At 46.2% G+C, this 20,683-nt stretch overlaps 1 protein-coding gene across 1 annotated transcript in view; it reads left to right on the forward strand.

Moving 5' to 3' along the window:
• Positions 1–20,683, forward strand: part of HTR4 (5-hydroxytryptamine receptor 4) — an 80,276-nt gene that overhangs the window by 25,052 nt on the left and 34,541 nt on the right. The gene's annotated exons all lie outside the window — the stretch shown is intronic.

Below are 20,683 nucleotides of genomic sequence, written 5' to 3' on the forward strand. Positions count from 1 at the left end.
AGGCTACAGGACATAGTCCTGCTGGTTGGCAGTTTGGGGTCCAGTGAATCGGAACCCCACACCTCACACACCCACCCTTCACGGAGTACCACAACGTGTTCATTGCAAGAGAGAGCGTGTGGGCTGTGCGCTGTGGGGGTGCAGAGGGGTTTGGAGGGCTCTGTGGTATGAGGCACCCTCTGCTGTCTTCTCCTCACCGAGCAGAGAGGTGGGAGGCAGAGCATGGAGGAAGGCAGGGAAGAACAAGTATCTCCTGTAATATCAGAACAAACTGCAATCTCTGAAAACACCCATAGGTGTTTCTATGCAACTGTCTAGAGGAGATTTGGTTCTTTTGGTAAATGGATTCATGGCCCTTCACATGCAGATGAGGACTTGGTAACCATAGTTGTGTTCAGAGCTGAACCTATCTGGAGACTAAATCAGACACTGAGCACTTCCCAGCTGAGTCTGATCTGCTGTTTTGCCCCAGGCTCCCTTCTGCAATGATCTCTGAAGTTTTGGAAGGAGTCCTGAGCCGTGTAATGGATGGGAGATGGGGCAGGGCTTGTCACAACCTTGAGACAGACCTCTCAAGCTTTTTAAGTCATGAAGGACATTACAACGTATTTATCGTCCGCTGATTAAAAACTGTTCGGGGGCTATGGTTCCAGAGCCCTCTGTCTGTGATGGATGTGTGCCACGCTCAGCCTGTATTTCTATCGGAGCCGTGCTCGCAGGGGCAAGCCAGATGATCCTGTGCTGCGGTTAGGAGGACTGAGCGAGCAGCCCTTGTTGGAGGCAGCGCGCCATCCCGCAGCGAGCCAGCCGGTACCTCTGGCTGGGGAGCTGCAGGGGCGAACACTGGAAAGGCGTCCCTGCGTGGGGAGAAGGGGAGGGAGGGCCTGGTCCCGTCCCTGGTTAATGGGGGTGGCTCCATGCTCTCACCACGGGGCCAGCCCAGTGGCCTAGACACAAAGAAAGAGAGAGTGGTGTCTATTTTAGCTAGTAAGCACAGCAACAAGATTCCTTTTGTTAAGTATACAAGGCAGAGAGACAACAGGGAGCCTCTCTTAGGTGTGGGTTTGAGATGTGGAGGGCAGGGAGCACGTCAGCCCAGAAGGTGAATTGCTCAGTCCGTGCTGACGTTTGACCTCCAAGCGTTGCAGATGGCAATGCTGGTGCCTCCTCATGTATCCAAGTTGTCTCACTGCTTTTGCACTAATTTATCTTGCTGTGAGACCTCATCGTCCTGCCTGTGCCCTGTGGGACAGGCAGGCTCAGGCCAGCCCTGCCCTGGGGACACTGGGCAATGGAGACAGGCTCCCGCGAGAGCGAGCAGCCAGGGAGGCTCTGCACACCTCCAGGGGGGCTGAGCTGCTGGGGGTTTCCTTCATTCTGTGCTGAGTATCCCTGAGCTGACAAACTCCTCATTTTGAGACTCTCTTTAAACATATCAATGTCCCTGTGATGGCCAAAGCAAATGTGAAGAGTCACCTGCTCTCCAAAGCTAGGGGTGGCCATGGTCTTGGCCGCCCCAGCCAACTGGGTTGGTTCTGGTGCGCTGCAGTAAATGATGGATCCCACCATGGAGCTGAGATCAGACTTTCCTCATTTCCAGCTTCTCCCTCCCACTTGTACCACTCTGTTCCCACATACAAGTTATCCATGGAAATGTATAACAATCCTGTCAATCTAGATGTGACAACCATTGCAAAAGGCCCCACAAGAACCAAACCTGCACAGGGCATCTTGTCCACTTATAGCTTTTATGAGTACTTTTATGGATAAGAGCACATTGCCTCTTTTCAACGTGCTACAAGCTCAAGAGATATTATCTCTTGCCTTTCCGTATCACTCCAGCTCTGCAGAAGGCACTTGCTTCCTGCTGCCGCATCCGCTCCTACCTCCGCATGCCAGAGGGATGTGGCTCTGCACATCAGCACTTCACAGAGCAGTTATTTTCTGTTTTCCTCAGCTTTGTAACTGATGAGAAAAGCATGACTTCTTTCCCTGGTGCAGATTATGCACTGATGATGATAGAGGTGTGGGGATTAAAGGAAAACCGACTAACTGTAGTCTTTGGACAGTTAACCTCACTAGAGGAATTTGTATTTCTTCAGTGCTTCTCTGTTAAATGCAAAAAGATTGAACTCAGCATGAATGGAAAAGAAATTTAGTGAGGCAGGTTCTCTCAAGGTATAACATACATTTGCTTTACTAGCATGGAAATACAAGGGTTTTGTGCCCAGCAGCTGAAATATTGAAACCTTCCTGTATGGGTTGGCTTCATACCAACCCAACTGAGAAGCTGCGTAGGGGCTGGACCTGGTTCACACACTTCTTTTCCAACCTCAAAGTTGTTTCTTCCTGACCAAGAGCTTCTGCAAATGGGGAAGTTGTGCAAGTGGGATTTTACAGCTGCTTTTTATACTCTGGCAGGGAGAGCAGTGAAGAGCAGGACAGAGTTCCTCCCCCAAAAACTGCAGAGATTTGCAATTTGGTATTAAGCTGACATGAGTCATTTAGCCTCAAAGGGAGTCAGGAGTGGTTGACAGTAGGACTGGGATTTCTAACTCCGCTCTACTTCCAATCTTGAGAAGATCTGAACTTTCCTTCAGCTCTACCTGTCCAAACCATTCTGTCCTTGCTTACAATCATCTCACCAGTGCGTTTGCAACTGCAAAGAATATGTTTGTCACAGTTAAAATTCAGGCTATTGCTCTTGGATGCGTCTGACCTGTGAGAGTGCCTTGCAGGGAGGGAAGGCATTTCTTCTTTTTTTCTTCTGATAACTTTAGTGTCAAAATGTTCTGACATTCCCATTTTGGGATTTTTCACATTTATATTAGGAATGGGAAAAAAAGAAGAAGGAAGAGCAGAGTGCGATAAAACACGGCAGTGAGAAGAGGCAGACACCCTCACCACACACAGACTGAGAGACCGCTTGGGAGACAGTTCTCATTCTTTCTCTTTTTTTAATTTATTTTTCAAGTGATCTGTGAAGACTGTGGTGCTCTGGGTGACCCAAGCAGGGAGAGACTTTTTACAGCACACCTGGGGCCAGATGCAACCACAGTGGCGATGGGGCGAGGGAGCAGACTGCAGAGTGGCTCGACCATGATATGAGGGTGACCACAGCTTTCTTAATCCCCTGGCAACCACCCCTCTTTATCCCTAAATCATGAACCAGAAGATGGGGAAAGGATTTCCTGTCACCCGTTTTGTTCTTGAACTCTCCATTAGCTGGTGTGAGAGACACCATCCCTTGGGCGGGGTAAGACATGGCGCAAAACGTGTTTTGAAGATGTCATGAACAGCCAGGAGATAGGATTTGGTTAGAGTTGGATCTATGTGTATGATGGGAAAGGGTATTAGAATTAAATATTCAGCTTTGAAAGAAAATTTTGATTTGCCTGTTTTCCAAGTTTGCTTTCTGCAAGTGTAGGAATTGCCAGAACCCTTTTTTTTTAACCCCTGGATATTCACCTATTTCAGTTCTTATGTGTACCATCAACTGGAAAATTCAGACAGGACACACGCAAATGGTGAAATGAAATCTGCAGGTGTGGCTACAATCCGAAATTCATGCCCTATTCATTTTTCAGTGGCTGAGATTGCAACTCACATGTCATATACAAAGGTTTGTTTCTCTGGTTGCAGCACAAATTGTGTAATTCATTATAAATATTTGCAATTCATAGTTCTAATAACCTATGGTTTGGAATATCATTCATTGAAAAGACTTGGGAATCATTCTGAATAATGAGTGGATAGGAGAATTTACAATGAGTACTCAACTAACATATGGCAAAAATTAGTACAATAATTAACTGCAATAGATATGGGTTTCTGGATGCCTGTAGCATGTGTTCAGGATGTCTGTGCACCATGAGACTGAAAGCAAAATTCCATAATCATCTGAAAAATGCTGTCTTCCCCTTTAAACGTTTTGCTTGCATATCTTTTGTCATGCATAGATATTTATTCAACACAAAACAACAAACTCATGCCTTCATGAATCATTAAACTCTCATACTGCACAAGTGGATGGGAACCCAGATCAGCATTGCCTGAATTCTTGGATAAAATAAGTTCTGAAATTTTGCCACAGTGAAGAAGATGACTTTGGGTAAAATATAATAGGGCAATGATCAGAGTAGACAAACTCTGGAACGTTTGGGTCAAGGAGGTCGCTTTGGTATATTCCCCATTTCCTCTCAGAATTGCACTGTTCAGCACAGTACAGTGTATTAGTCTCTTCAAGGAAAGCTATAGTGAGTGGTTTATTTGCTCATTTTCCATCATAGAGGTATCTTCTCAGACAGAGCTGATGCCAATTTTATTTCTCCAAAGTAAAACACATCCTGATTTTCCTTTTAGAAGAGCCAAGAGAAACAAAGTGGAAAAAAAAAAAGCAGCATGCAGCTTGGGGGGCTGGAAGTTCATCGTCTTCATAAATACAAAATTAAATAAATAACCCAATCAGCCCACACTCATGTCAGCACTCTGAAGGTGCACAAACGCTGGGAGAAGTTTGCAGTAAATCATTGCGTGCAGCCGGCACTCAACGCCAGAGCACTGCTGTGGAGCCTTATTGGTCCCCATAGGGAACATGAGTAATTGTGCCGGTAAATCTCCTGAACTGCGGTGAGCCCTGGTGCTTCCTTGCTGCTGTTGGAACAGGCAACGCAGCAACTCGGGTCTCCAGTTTTTAGAAGTTTAGCAGCTCCACGGTTTACAGATATGTCGGAATAAAAATAAATCCACCCTGGTTGTAGGGAAGAGAAGGTCAGAGCTGCCATGGAGCGAAGGAAGAAGTGATGTGTGCCTATTGGCGATGCTTCCCTAGCAGGAGTGCACAGGGGTGGTCCTGCCCCATGGCTCAGTCCCCTACACATCCCTCCCATGGAGCTGCCCCAGCTCTGAGCTGGAAGCCCCTCCTGGCACATGCATACTGCGAAATGTCTGCTGTGATTTGAAGGGAGACCCGTAGTGGCACTGGGGGTCTCTGCACAGTGAGGGGAGCTCCACAGATGCCCACTGCCCCCGCGCCGCACAGCCAGACCCTCCTGTTGCAGGGGTTTGACATGTGGGATTGGCAGGAGGGTTAGGGCTTGAGGGGGAATTTGCACCTGAGTTTAGCTTTGTGTTACCACTTCCAGTCCGTAAAGGCAAAGGTACGTGCTCTTCCTTTCTCCTTGCCTTTTCCTGGCCAGGAGCAGAGGAGACTTTGGGCTAGAGGCTGCTACGTACAGGCGGGATGAATGGGCTGCTGGCATTGCATTCCTTTATGCAGCTTTAAAACAGTGAATAAGTTAAAGAGACTTTCCCTCTCTGTTTACAAGGTAGCTTTTCACAAAGACAAGCAGCCATCCTGAAACCCTACTGGCTTTGCAAGGCTGCCAGCTCAGAGCCCCATCTCCCCTTGCTCCTGGGGGTCTCCCTGACACCCCGACATGGAGGACCCCTGCCTGAGCAGCATCCTGGGCGCTGCCTGCAGCGAATACACATCAGGATGCCCAGATGCCCACTGCTGTGGAATCAAAGCAATTTGCGTCTTCTCAAAGAAGATTTTGAATGACCGTGCCTTTTCGACAGCTTTAATTTCACAAGGTTATTAACTCCATCAGTGCTCAGTCACCTCCTCACAGGTCAAATCCCAGCTGGCCAGCTGTCCCTGTGCCACCACGCACTGTCCCCTTCTCCTGCGGAGTCACCTTCAGGGGAATGGGCACATTTGGTGGCTGTGGTGTTACAAATTGTCTGGTTGTTTCCAAACTGCCGGGTTCAGAAATGGCTTCACAAGATGGGTTAAAGAGTGCTCTGGTTTCCCTGTGCATCCAGGCACGGGTATGGGCTGAATCACGCAGCAGGTTCAGTGCCCAGCGTGGGTCATTTCCCTTGTGTTCACAGGGCATGGATGGAGCGGCAGTCCTGTCCCACCTGCGATGGTGGGATTTTGTGGGTGGTAGTTGTGGCTTGACTCAGAAAACACAGAGGTTAGTTACTCAGAGCTGCTTTCCGATGAAACTGGCAGGTCTCTCAAGGATCTGGGTTTACAAGTGAAAAATCTCCTCCTGTTCTGCCTCCTCCTATTCCTCTTATCTCTTATCCTTCCTTAGGCACTAAGACAGCCGCAGAGACCGCGGAGCTTCCCGAGGCAGAATAACACGCTTGCTGCCAGGGGTCGGAAAGCCCCGGCGGCTCCCGCCGCTCCTCGGCAGCAGCAGCAGCTGTGGGCTGGCGCCAGCGGTGGGGCTTTCCCACCACAGCCCAGCCGAGCCTCCAGCCGACAGCCTGGCCAGCACAGCCTCTGTCCTCTGCTTGCGTGCCTCCTCTCCAGCTCTCCTGGGGCAGAGCTGACCCTTGGCGTTTGGCAAGCTGAAAGCTCTCCCAGCCACGGGCGCTTCGTTGGCGAAGGTGCATTTAGCCTCAGACGGGGAGGACGCGCCCTCACTATCGCATTTTCCTGCGGGACAGAGTGGTGGCCGCTGGCACTGGCAGAAGTGTTTTGGAGAAAGGAGGGACCGCGGCAGCGAGCGTGCGGGGACAGGTCAGGCACAGCCGGGACAATATCTCGGCCCTCCCTGCTGAAGTCCCTAAAAACCATTTCAGTAGCAGCAGAGAGGAATCTGAGCCCAGGTCTGCTGCTGCTACATGATGCTAAATATTTGTCTCCCCTCTGTTTTCTGTCTTTCTCTCTCACACACGTGCACGCATTTGCGGAAAACGATTAATTATGTAAACCAGAGGGAAGTTATTTCTGGAAAGGAGATGTTAACAGGCTGTGTTACCAGGGAGGTGTTACACCCTGCTCTGTTTGTGACGTTGGAAAGAGTGCAGTGTGCGAGGGCTGCAGTGAGAACCTGGAATTCAGCTACAGGCTGCAGCAGCAACCAGCCAGGCTGGGCAAGGAAGGGCTTCAGTGCTGCTTTAAAAAAAAAAACAACAAATGAAAGAAAATTAGATATTTCAGTACCTGCGCAACTTTGCTCAGACAAACTCACAAAAGGCTCTGATCTCTAGCTGGCCCAGAGGTGAAAGATTAAGGTTTGGGTTCAAACGCAGGGTCTCCTGACTGCCCTCAGCGGCAAAGCCAGCTATTTGCGTTCCCCGTTCACTCTGCTAGGCTGCCTGGAGGCTCCACCAAATTAGCTGGAAGGGTAAAAGCCAATATTTATTGGCTCTTCCAGAGTTTCTGAAAGGTTTTTTTTGCTTTTGCTCTTAAGGAGAAATAGGCAAGCAGCAGATAGGCACCTGGGTGCACAAAACTCACAAACAGACCCGGCAAAGGAACAAAAAACATTAATAACAAACATGCTATTTTAGCTTGGTTTGACCAAATTTGAAACTGATGTGGAAGTGAATCTTCACTGTGACTCAGTTTTTAAACACAAAGGATGCAGGTCTTTAATTTAAAATTGATTTTTTTTTTTTATTTTAACACTATCTACAACATGAATACCAACATGAAAGGGGTTTTTTCCCCTTTACACAAACTGAACAGATTTTTCTGTAGATGTTCTGTGAATTTTTCTTATCACTAAAGTATCACTTGGAAAAGAATTCCAGTGGCAGAGTACTACTGCCCAAAGCTATACAGTTATTTAGAGCAAAATCAGGCCATTAGGGTTAAAATTTCTGACTGGCAGGAACTGCCTGGGAATGTTAATGATCCTGCAAGAGGGATCAGAGCTTTGACATATGTTATCATCTTCTTCACTACAAGGTCATTAGCCCCAAGATGGATCATTCAGACTTGGTCTGCTCTTTCCTGCATTGCCTCGTTGCTTGCTGTTTCACACTGGATTTCCATAAGTCATTTTGGAGTCACAATGTAAGCAGCATACATTTTGCTGTGCTTGTGAGACTTGGAGCAATTACAGGCTGCTGAGCTTTAGGAAGCGTGTTGTAATTTCTCCAGCAGACGCCTTATTAATGGGACAAATGGCAAGAACTTCACCCCTTTGTGAACGTGGTGAGAAAGCACATTCCCACTAAGCTCTTTTTAGGAAGTTTCTGAGCAAAACACAACAAACGATGGCATCCCCCTGACATCTCCATCCCCTGCAAATTTTGCTTTTCTTCTCTTTTTGACAGGAGTTTAGCGAAAACTCCCTGTTGAGAGACACAAATAAGTTTTGTTTTCAGAGAAGCTGATGAAATACTGCTAGTGTGCGGCTAATATCTTTGCATATGTTTGGGCTGGGTTTTTGATTTTTGTCCTCGATGGTAGGGATTTATTTTGCTTCATCTTAGCAAATAGATGCAAACATTATGTTTGCATGCAAACCATCATGCTCCTGTGATTAAATTACTCTGATTACCAGGCCTGTGGGCAGCCACCCTCAGGGGACTGTACCCTGCAGGTGCATTATCGCATTGCTCTGTGGTAGCTAGGGGACCTGAAGGAACATCCTCGTCTGTGCCTGGGAGGGCTCTGTCCGTAGGGACCCTCCAGTGCTTAGCGAGAGGCACAAGAGAAGTTAATGAAATTTTTCATTTAATAGACGTAAATCTTGGTGGACTTGACTTTAATTGCAGTAGTGTCATTTTTCATCCGCTGCAGGTGCCTGGACAAGCCATGCTGACATCCTTGGGTGCTGTCCAGCAGCCCTTTCCACCAGCCTTGTATGCGTTCCCCGTTACAAGTCTACAAGCACAGCATTAGGCATGGCCAAAAGCGTACCTCATACAGCATGAGCACTGCTGGAAGGGTAGCGAGCGGGTGGTCACTCTGGAGGCTGCTCTTTCCACCTGGTTCAGAGCCATGCCAAGGAGAGAAACCTCGTGAGAGCTCTCCATCCCAGGGCGTGAAATATTGTATCAATCAAAACATTTAAAAATGGTGACTTCAGAGGTGACAAAGAGTATTTCCTTCATTTTGGCACAGCCCCAGGGCTGAGCCCTCTGGCCAGTGCAACCAGAAATCGCTCAAAATGTGTTTTCCGCTCTGATAGTTTCAGTTCAAGTATCAGTTCCCCATGCTGACAGCAGCAGCGCCGTGCGGCTCCGTACCACAGCCCGAGCACAGCTGGCTTGTTTCGGCTAGCAAAATGGAGGCTGAGAGGGGATCTGATTGCTGTCTGTAAATACATCAGGGGGGTAAAGACTGGGAAGGGAGAAGAGTTATTTAAACTAAGGAATAATGCTGTCACAAGAACAAATGGATATAAAGTGGCCAGGAATAAATTTAAGCATGGAATTAGATGAAAGTTTCCAGCCATCATGGCAGTGACGGTTTGAAACAACCTCTTAGTAAGACTAGTGGGGGAAAAAAACCATCTAATTTTTAACAAGCTGAAGCTTGATGAATTTACAAAAATCATCTCATTATATGGTATGACTATGATAGCAGGAAACTGCCCCAAGACCCCCCAAAAGCCCCACTTTGGCTTTAATTCTGACCCTCGTGGAAGCCAGAAGCAGAGCTGAACTCCTTCTGGGCTTGTCGATACCTGACCACACTGCCTATGTAAAGTGCAGATTTCTCCCCATCCTGCTGATTTTGCATCCATCAGGGAACATTGAGAGAAAGAGAAATTGTCCCCGTTTCCCAAAAGACCTCACGGGCTGGGTTCCTGTGCTTCCTACCTCACCGTCCCCCTGCGGGCAGCGGCTGCAGTGCAGTGTCGCCCGCTGGCTGGCAAGTGGGCTTTTCAAGATCATAACCCTGTGGATCAGCAGCTTGGTATCCTGAGGTTGCCTCTGTCTCATTCCCAGGATTCGCGTTTAGTACAAAATTGCACCCGCAGATGAATACGAAGGAAGGACATGGTCCTTAAGCGATACTGTTCAGACTGTTTTAAAAAAAACCTGAAAAGACAGGGTAATGTCCATACCACTGGTAAACAGGAGATTATGAAAAGTAGATCTCAATTCTCTAAACTGATTTTATTTTATGAGTTTGCAATTTGCCAGAAGCGTGACACGTTTGACTTGCTGCCTACATCAGCATGGCATGTATTAACTAGATCACCCCCATAGTTTGTAAATCATAGTAAAATTACCATCTTCTCGTGGGTGTATTTCCAGTCAGGATTCTTAAGGAACAGGTCTTGGCCATAAGCTGTTTACTTTTAATCTCCTTTCTGCAGAAAAACAAATAATTGCTGATAACATATGCAGATAGCACAAGATTAGAGGACTAACAGTAATGAGAAAGAGCAGCACAGGGCTACTCTGTGCTCTGAATTACTTGGTTAACTGAGCACAAGGAAGATGTTTCCACAGAGTTAGAGAAACATGGTCTTTATGGTTGTGCCTCTTGGCATGCTGAGCACAACCTCAGACCACAGGCTAATCTAAACGTGAAACAGGCTTCCACGCTGAACATCAGCTCCCACTTGATACTGAGCCTGAAGGGTGAAGGCGGCCGTTCCCGCAGGCACGGAGCCACTGCTGCCCACGAGCCCGGCGCAGGCAGGGCTGGCAGTGGGGTACCACGCTCCGGAGGGAGGCTGGAAAAAATGAAGTGCGATTAAAGGTTTCAAAAAGAGGCTGTAGCAAAATAGTCCTGGCACATGAACTATTTATCTGGTACTAGAGAAGGTAGAGAGATCAGTGTCTGTTTGGGGTACAGAAGTCTAATGCACAGATGTGCAGCAAGGGAAAGACCTGGAAGTTTAAAGTGCCCAAACTTGCATTAGGCACACAGTGTTCATTTTGAAAAGCCGATCAGCTCTCAGCAGTGGGTGGCTTTGTAAGTAGCTGGAGTATTTTATTGCAGCCCGGTGGGGATGATGAGTGAAATAAAGGAGAAAACAACTTCCACCTCTGTCCCTGAAGTATTAGCAGAGGGAGCATGAGTGTATTGGTTTGCGTTCAGTTCAGCGCAAGGGCTCTTAGTGACCTTGAAATAACCTCCGCTACTTCTCTAAATACATGTCTGTTGTGCCTTTGCTCTTATTTCTCAATTTCTTTTTCAGAGTGGGTATGTGATGGCATGTACAGTACATACAGATATCTCATTCTGCCATTTAAAGCTAGACTGGACAAAGTAGTTAAAGATAGTACAGGGGGACAATCTTGTACCAGGGAAAAGGCTCAGACTGGAGAATTCGAGTATAGTGCTTATTAGGTCTTCCCCTTTGCTAATGTTGTTAATCTTAGTCAAGAGATAATTCAGTTTTCAGTGAAATTTCATTAGCTGCAAACCTGAAAAGCTGTTCTGTAAAAATATAGGAGATCATTAGACTCAATAACAACTAAAAAAAGAGGTTTGTAATTTCTTGGAGGAGCTTTCTTGTAATTTTTTATGAAGCTTTGCCAATATTTACAATCAAACTTATGTTCCAACTTCCCTGGCATGATTTTACAGCTTGGCATCACTCTTCTCCACAGTAACAGCCTTCTACTGTAACAGTCACAAATACTGTGACTGGGAGTTGTGAGGGATCACAAGCAGGGCACAGACAGCTATAAATATCAGGAGGTACATGACAGTTCAAACAGGAGATACGAGCTGAGTCAGGAAGTGCAGGGTGAGATTATACACTCTGCTATGCAGGATGCAAGAGCAGAGAAGCCCTCGGGTCTGGGAATTTAGGTGTTCCACAACAGCAGAAGTTACCACCAGAAAAACGGAGTTGCACACATGGCAAAGGGCTTGGCCGCATGTTGTTCTGTGCAGCATCAAACAACCTACGAACTAAAAGATGGGACATCATCATCTGCACAACCGTCTTGTCCCTCCTTTCCCCTCTCCCTCATGTGAAGAAAGATGTGCGTATTTCCATATCTCCTGACTTCCACAAGTAGGTGAACGCGCAGGGCACCCTGTGGTAGCTGGTGGGACACAAAGCTCCTCCAGGCAGCTGATGTGCTGCCCACAGAGGCTGAATCCACCCTGGGCAAAAGCATTTGCAACGGCCAGGACATATATCCAGCACGGCAGCGCGCACGGGGATGTGCAGAGGGCGAAGCAGCCGCAGCCGCGGCCGGGCTGCTGGGAAGTTGCGGTAAGGGCTCCTTCCCTTCCCATCACTGTCCAGCCGCTTTCCCATGCCGGTCACCTGCACCCACCTTCCACTGATGCTCCCATCACCGAGCCCTGGCCCACTTGGCCTTCTCAGCTCTCCTCTGGCAGCTTTCTTCTCCCTGTTGAAGTGCAAGGGTTAAAAAGGAAAACTGGGGAGAAAGGGTAGAGAGCCAAGACCAGTGCTACAGCCTGGCTGATTGCTTCAGCTGGTGAAAACTGCACACGCGCTTGCAGCTGTGCATAAACGGGAGCCGGTGCCAGCGGAGGTTTTTGGCCCCTTTTACTTAACAGTGACACAGGCACATCTCCAGGCTTTTTCTGTTGTACTGTAACGTCACCCTGAGGGGAAGGGAGCGGGAGCTGCTGAGAGCTGCCGGGCTGTTTGGCACGGCGTTGCCTTTGGGCTCCCGCCGCACAAACACCCCCGGGCAGGCAGCGCCGCGATCATGGGTACCAGCCGCTTCCCACGTCATTTAAAATCCAAACATCAGAAAAAAGAATCCCAAAGGCCAAGAGCTGCAAAAGAGGAAGGGAGACTCCAGCACAGTCTGGAAAAGAAAGAGCAGGATTTGCACCATTAATTGAAGGCAGAAAAGCTGTGTGGGGGTGGGAGCTTATGGCAAGACACGGTAGTCAGGGCCCTCTTCGAAGCTGTGCTCACTGTCCAGGATACAGCCCCTGCTCTGCCCCTGTCGTGGTTTTCGAAGGCAGAGCATGTCTGTGCTTACTGAAGCAACCACCGGCATTACCGCATAGAGCGTACCTCCAGCTTGCGTGGGGGCGGACTTATTTTTTATTGTGGGTGTTTTCTAAAGTTATTGCTGAAGCCTTTCTTTGTATTTGTACATGCAATAGGCTTTTTATTGAGCTTGGGTTATCCCCAGGGTAGGAAGTCGAGACACTAATTTCTTTTCTCTCAGCTGTCATCTGTGAAGTCTGGGGTAAGGTTGCTCCTCCCACCCCTTCCCTGCTTTTCCTTTCCTAGGGATCTGTGCTAAATTTAAAAGCTGAACAGTTTTAAGATTTTTTTTTAATTTTGACACTTCAAAATTCTTCTGCAAAAAGATTAAAGTCTAGGGAAGGGGCGTGGGGTGACCTTGGCTCCTCTCCCCTGCTCGGCATCTGCCCGGCTCCCTGGGACGATGAAGCGCTGCCGGCATCACCTTGGGTTGTGAGGGCAGCGTCTGTGCGCATCGCCCCTTCCCTGGGCCTCGCTGACTGCACACCCGTCCCACCTGCCAGCCAAGCCCCGTGAAACCTGCCACCAAAGCCAACTGCCTGTCCCAGTCCAAGCCAGCTCCCACAGGGCCTCCTGCCCTTGGGTAAGCTGATGCTGGCATCGGTGCTGCACCCTGTGTTGCAGGAGGCTGGTACCTTCCTTCACCCAAAAAATACTTGGCTTGCCAATAATCAGAACACTGCTGAAGCCTGGTACACAGCTCAAAAAATGCCTCACCAGAGGAAACGGAGAACTTTTGATAAGAGAAAAGCTTCTTGTAATTGTACCGAGTGAAATCAAGATATTTATCTTATTTCCTACAGAGGAAAGAGGGGATTAGGGTGTTAAAATAGCACAGTTTCCTTCCATTTTAGTAAGGTAATCTCTTTCAATATGTCTGTATATTGGAAAAAGAGATTAGAGCCAAGATAAACCCCTTTTTGTTATTTGGCCTAATACAAGATTCAAGATCAGAACTTCTCTTCTGCATCGGTTTGTTTCTGTTAGGGAAGCCGAGGCACTGAAGGGCACCTTGAGCTTGGAAGCGACTGAAATATCGACTCATTTTTGCCTATTTTTAATTGCGTGACTTGTGCTTTGGGTAATGAAGGCAACTGATGTATTCTGGTGGGGCAGGATCCCAGTTAAGGCTTTCTTTCTACTCTGAGATTTACTTTTGCTGTTTGTTGCCCTGGTTTATATCTCCCTAGGGAATGCCTAACCCCTGGTTCAGTAGCTCCCCATTTGTGGTATGACCCATATAAGTTGGAGGTTTTTGGAAGAGCCCTTTCTGCAGGAAACAGTGGGGATTTTGTACTCCATGGCCATCCAGGGAAGCTGGGCTCAGTCCAGTAACTCCAGAAGCCGCCTGCCCATGCCATCCTGCTCAGTCTTTCTGTATATCACCAGCAAAGCCTACGTAACCAAACCCCTGGCCCAGCCCCGTTACTCTGTGCAAAGCCTCTCTTAATCTGTTTATTGTTTACGGAAAATGGAAAGTAACTTGGTTTACAGAAGTTTGCGGCGATCCAGCTGATGGTAACCCCTCCAGTGCTGGCAGAGGATGGTGCTGGAAGGAAGGGTGCCGTTAGGAAAAGCAGAAGAGGGAAGAAGCTACAGGGATGGCTAGTCCTGCTGCAGGTCAACATTTCTTCTCTGTGCAATTATTGTTGAGTTTCACTTCACTGTTTCTCTGATTCAAATGGAAACTTTCAGTAACTTACATTAATTGTTGTCTTTTCCAATTAAACCTCTCTGGTCTTTGACATGCATGACTGTAACTTATTTCTCTCTGCTTTGCGCAGCCAGTTTGCATAATGAACAGTGTGTCCCCAGCATTTTGCAATTGCTGGCCTGGAACAGGAACACGATTTCCACACGGAGCCCTGGAGAGCTCTGACAGCTCTCCCAAGGGCTTCAGAAACGCCTCCCTCGCAGCAAAGCCTCAGCACCTACTGCCGTTCTCCCATCTGCTTCCCTTCTGTCCAGCATCTGCAGCTTTCCTCGAAGTTTCTTTTCCTCTCTTCTGCAAAAGATAGTGCAAGGAAACAGCAAAGGAGCGCATGACAAAAATAGGAAAGTCATCTGTCTGGTGGGACTCGCTCAGTAAAGATGGGCTAGATTTCCACACATTTACTTTTTCATCCTTCTAGGTCTCCTGACAGTAAAAGCAAGCAGCTCCTGTTCTGCACAAAGTGATTTGAATGGTAATTTTAATTGGGCTGGAGGCCTTGATGAAAAAGCAGGACATTATCTGTTGGGAAAAGCTCTAATGTGATTTCATTTGAGTCCTTACCAATATGGAGCACCATTATTGGACTGCCTAATTTAATCCCAGCTCTGCTTCCTGAATCAACAATACGATGCTAGATATTTATTCAGGTTTACACACCTAAAGCAGAGAGCTTCTGCTGAAAAATGAATTCTCTCTCATGTAATGATATTTAGCTGAGCTTCTCAACAGCAACGTGTCCTGTGTGGGAATACAGGACAGGCCGAATAGCTGGTGCTGGGAATGGTGCGATGAGGTGGACAAAAGTGTGTGCAGATTTTCTGCCTTCCAGCTGCGATTAGGAGTCCATTGCCCATCGCACCAGGGGCTGGGACCTCTTGCCCAGAGAGGAGCACTGCTCGACAGGGCACTGCGCTCCCTGCAGCTGGGCTGCTTGACATCTCCTCCTGTTAGGTGGCAAGGCCCAGACCTATTGAAAACGTATCACTTAATTACATTTAGGTAAATACATACATCCCTCATAATACATCCCGACATACTGAATCTAATTTCAAGGCCTTTGGGACTCTCTCCATTCATTCCAGAGGGCCAAAACAGGGTTTTAAACTAATTTTGGTACCTGAATAAATTCTATTATGGATAGCAATTTACTATCCACCTACTTCCCTTCTCTTTCAACTGCACAGCGCTCAACCTCGACCTTTGCACAGCTGTGCTGAATATGCTGGGCTGTTTCCCCTCCTCTCCAGAGATTAATATGTTTTATCAGTCAAAGTGTTTTCAGACAATGCATATCAGCATTTGCAAAGAGCTCCACATGCCTTAGGGCTAGAAATGCTATATAAATCTAAGCAATTATTGTTATATTCTATTATTCATTGTGGCAGCAGACATCTCTCAAAGTCAGGGGTAATTGTTTAAGTGCATTTTAATTTTAGGTTAACTTCTTTTTTCTTTTTCATTTTTAAATGATTCTCTTCCTTTCCAGTTGCTGTAGGAGAATTTATTTAAGCATTATATGCACCGCCTCTTTCTCTGTAAACTCACACTGTGGAAAAGGTTCCCCGTTGCTGTAGTTAAAACTGCTTCTAAAGCCTTTGGTGTATCTGGGAGAGAAGAGCCCTGTTATTTGCGAGACATTTTGGCCAGCTCTTTGATGTCTCCAGGAACATGTCAAGAACTTTCACTACATCTGCTGTGATTTGATTGCTTTTTACCATTTTGCCACTTCTTGGACCCTTAACCGTTGCTTGTATTTCAGTTGCTGGGCAGCTGCTAGTGCCAGCCTGCCTGGCTCACGTGCTTCATCAAATTCAGGTACCTGCTTAGCCTGCTGTGAGCCTGTCTGCAGTGCTGATCCACCCGTGATTTCAGTTCTTAGTCAGCTGTAAGCATCTTTCCATCTTAAACTGCACATTTCAAAACAGTAAATTGGCCATTTTGAGGGTTTTGTTTTTATTTATTTGGCATAGCAAAGATTACAGTCGCTGCCAACATCTGCTGCTCAGTATGTATTTGCATCTTGAATAGATGACCTGACCTTTGAATTGATACAGATGTGGTTTTGTTTGGGTTTTGTCACCAGTAAAGATGCAACATTTCTTTATGTATGCCTTCGGGAGTACATAATGTCTTGCAAATACTACATCAACCATTACGTACAGCTGAGTAAGGCTATTTCTGCATTAGCTGATGATTTCCAGTCCTTACTTCTACATTACTCTTTCTGTTCTTTGGCTATCGCAGGCTCCTTCAGCATTGCTATCATCCATCACAGAAGACAGCATTTTTAAAATTCAGGTATCTACATTTAGGAGGGAGTTTTGGAACTTACCTTTGTTGTTGTTGCTATGTTTTGCTTTATGGTTGCATCTTTATCAATGAGATTTATACCTGGCATATGATGCCTTCATCGATCATAACCCTATCAATGGGGGATTTTTCTGGATTCTCCCTTTGACCCTATGCCTTCATTTAATCCTGATTAAGTTATACAATTTCTCTTGCTTAAAGAGCTCATTGAACCACACATGTTGCCTTTCTCTTACTGGTGACGAAGTGTAGTCCTCTCCTTTGAGATGTACAAGCTCCTCAATATCTGAAGTCTTTTTCTTACATTGCAGGGATACACCTGGATGTATTTTCTTACGACTGATGTCAAACCATCTGAAATTCTATAATCTGAAAACTAGTTTCACTATGAACCTTTGTATTTTGCAGATGTTATAATCAGGAAAGTAGTCATATCTTAACATGCAAGGTTAGTAACTCCTGGCTGGGGGAACCTGTGACTGACATGTCAGAATCCCAAGTCTATTTTCAAATTTCCAGAGACAAAGCAGATTCCTCACCCTCTGTAGGGAGCGCTTTCATGATTTCTAATACCTTTCACTATTGGGTGCTTTCTAAGTTCTGTTTCTTCTTTAAAAATAAGTCTTTCTTTAATTTCTCCTGTTACATCCAGTTAATTCATTTACTAAATATTCCTCTCTCTTGACATTCGTGTCTTTGGCATCTTATACCCAAAGTCTACATAAGTAGTTAGTACAAAGCAAATTAACGACCCTCTCTTTTACAAATTCATATTTGAATTGAACCTATAAACACTAACTTCGAATTCATAACCTATGAACTTCCCAAGAGGTCACTGAAGCATAGAAAATGTAACCAGCCCACTCCACGTCAAGTGTAATGGATTGCACTGCGAGATGCCAGAAGGAAAGACTGGCTGTAATCTGTGCAGCTAGAGTGAATTTTTCTAGTAATGTCTGCTATTTTGTATGAATTTAACTTCTTATGGACCAGAGGCAACAGGGAGCAGGAACAGCATAACAGATCCAAGTGTGAAGGGTATTTGAAGGGTATTACGAGGTGCTGATGTACATTAAAAGCTCAGAGCTTTCCTGAGCAATGCTGGGAGGTTGTAACTGTGCCCTGCAGGAGTCTGCTGCAGGGCTCCAGACCACCAGCAAAGAAGTTTGAGGGTGGACTGATTTGTTTGGATTAGAAGAAATAATATCTTCTGGAAGCTTAAGAGGTCTCTGCTGCTATCCCTGATGTCAACGGTAACTGATAAATCCACAGTGGGACTCAGCCACCACTGTCTGTGGAGAAATGTGCATTTTTTTTCTGAAAGATCATTCTGAGGGAGTGATAACATGTAAACATCTGGTCTTAAAGAGGCAGGCGACTTCCTCCACAGATGTCATACTTGGATCAAAGTGACCTTCAGCATTTTCTATGTAAAATGTTTATAAATCAACTCTCAAGCACAGAGTCGTTCTGACCCTGGAGGTGTAGGCACTGTCAGAGGCAGAGCTGGCTGAAATTTCCCCAATCTCATATTTTCACTGCAGAAAATGTGGGGATTTCTGAGCTCCAACAGTTTTCCCTTCTTCCTGCAGAATGGAAGCTCGTTGTATTAATAGAGTGAGTAGTTAACTAGCAGATAGACTCACCAATATTTTTCTTTTTCTTTCATCAGGGGAGGAAGACATGTTAGCTCTAGCAGAAGTTCAGTTTAGCTTTGTGTGCTTCCACATATAGCAGAGTCAGGGACTCCTACCATGGAGTTTTCAGCTGGACTTTCTTTAAATTTAATTCCAGAAAACACAGACATGTTACAGGCACAGGTTTGGAAAGGAGTTTTGCACAACAGAGCAATCCTTAGGATACAGCTGAGCTGTATTAGTTTTCCTTGCTTGAACAGTACTGTTCTGGAAAGGAGGAACATTGCTGTGGTCCATGCTGCATTCTTCCTTTTTTCTGATGCTCCCTCACAGGAGTCAAAATAACCATCTTGCTTTGTTTAACCTCTCTTGGCAGTGACTGAGCCAGTAGTTTCAAAGTCAAACATGTCCCTTAAGGAAGCATGTTGATTCTGTCTGACACTTGTTAAGTGCCACTGTCACTAGCAGTCTTTGAAGAGATGTTCTTGCAGACTTAACAGAAGGGATGTTAATTAGGCTGTTGATTTGTGTGATTCCATAGGCCCATCAAACACAGCACTTCATTAACTAAAGAGGCACATGGTACTAAAGAGCATTTAGCTTTATCTATAAAGTGCTATTTATTACCTGGGAAGAATGTCAGGTATAAGCCAGCATTTGTTAGATGTTGTGGCAGCAGCCATTGCTGCCTGCAGCAGCCTCCTTAAATAACAACATCGAAGGCACCCGTGCAGTGGAAACGCACTCTGAGACTCATGCAGGCAGCTGGACCACCTGCAACTGCTGCTACCTCTGCTATGAATCCAAGTGCAGCTGGATGCATTTGCTTTGAAAAGATCATTAACTTTGTTCTAGTTCACAAAGATGCTCTTCCAGGTCCGTCGTTGATCCTCTTGAAGCTAATAAGAGTTTTGTGAGCGAGTTCATTCAATCCCAGGAGGATTTGGTATTGCGAAGGATCACTGACCCATTGGTCACTAACCTGGGCATTACCTTGCCTATATCTGAAAACAGGCAGGTACTCACATAACCCATAGCATCAGCCAGGCATTGGCATGGCATTTGCAAGGGCATCAGCCTGCATTTTGCACTCTCCTGGAAGAAGGAGGCAGGCCAAAATAGCTTGGGAAACACCGCTGTAAAGCATAAACCTTTCTGGGCTGCTTTCCAAATCATCCAACACAAATATGTGAACGTTAGACTGAATTTAGCTTATCTTCACATACACCCACTTGTATAAAGGGAAAAATGCAAAGGTAGTTCACATCCCCTTAGAGCCCATCATATTTTTTCTCCATTTTTGTGCTTTGCCTTGGTATTACATCACACATCATATAATGTGACATCCTCGTAGGAGCATTATACTGCTCTGAAATCCTTACCTCTCTCAAAATGAAGTATGCCAGTTCCTTCAGCCTCCAAGTCTCCCAAAGGTCTGAGTCTTGGCAGCGCTTTTTCCACCACTGAAGTGAAGCCACCTCTGGAAAGACATGTAACAGCTGCTTAAGTGCAAACCACAGTAATACACTATTTTTTTAAAAAGTGAAGGAAACACGATATGGATTTGGAAGGAACGGAAGGATGCAGCATTGCTACATGAAATGGAGCATAGCCAGACAGGCAAACTCGAGTATTTGTACCGAAGAAAAGAAAAATCAAAAAAGTGGTAGTATCTTATGTTCATGTTATGTATGAATAATTTTATCATCGATTGATCTGTAGGCTGCCTGATAGTGCACAGAAACAGTAACAGTTTACATTAATGTATTAAAGGCACAGATAATTTATTCAGTGAGATTCATGCCCTATGGTGCTTTTTTGACAAGTTTTTATAGCACTGTAGTTAGTATTTATTAGCAGTGAAAGCACTTTATAACACTTTGATACAATCTTTGAGACAAGAACTGCACAAAGCAACTACTTCGTAGGCAGGAAAGCAATTACTAATGACACTTCAAGAAGTGTTACCAAGAGATCTTCAAAGAGCTCAGTTTCATACCATCGACAACGCAGCACCCAGCCGTAGCAGAGTGCTGTCAGCGCAGAGGATGGGAACGTTGGCTGAGCTCCACCCCAGCAGGAGTGTCACATCCCCCTCCCCTCAAGGAGATGCACCTTCTGCAGCCCCTCGGCACCCCTGGCGCTCCCTCATTAGGCACAGCCCCGTTCAGCTTCTGCGATCCTACGGGAGTGAAGAAAACAGGATGCAAGACAGGAGTCCATAAAAAGCAGCTCAAAACTTAGGGAAACGATGCACTTCAGTTACACACCGTTTCTTTTTCCGAAAGAATCTTTGTTCTTAATAAAACAAGCCCATAAAA

This window comes from Mycteria americana, chromosome 8 (genome assembly GCF_035582795.1).
Source record: "Mycteria americana isolate JAX WOST 10 ecotype Jacksonville Zoo and Gardens chromosome 8, USCA_MyAme_1.0, whole genome shotgun sequence".
In the NCBI taxonomy this organism is placed as follows: domain Eukaryota; kingdom Metazoa; phylum Chordata; class Aves; order Ciconiiformes; family Ciconiidae; genus Mycteria; species Mycteria americana.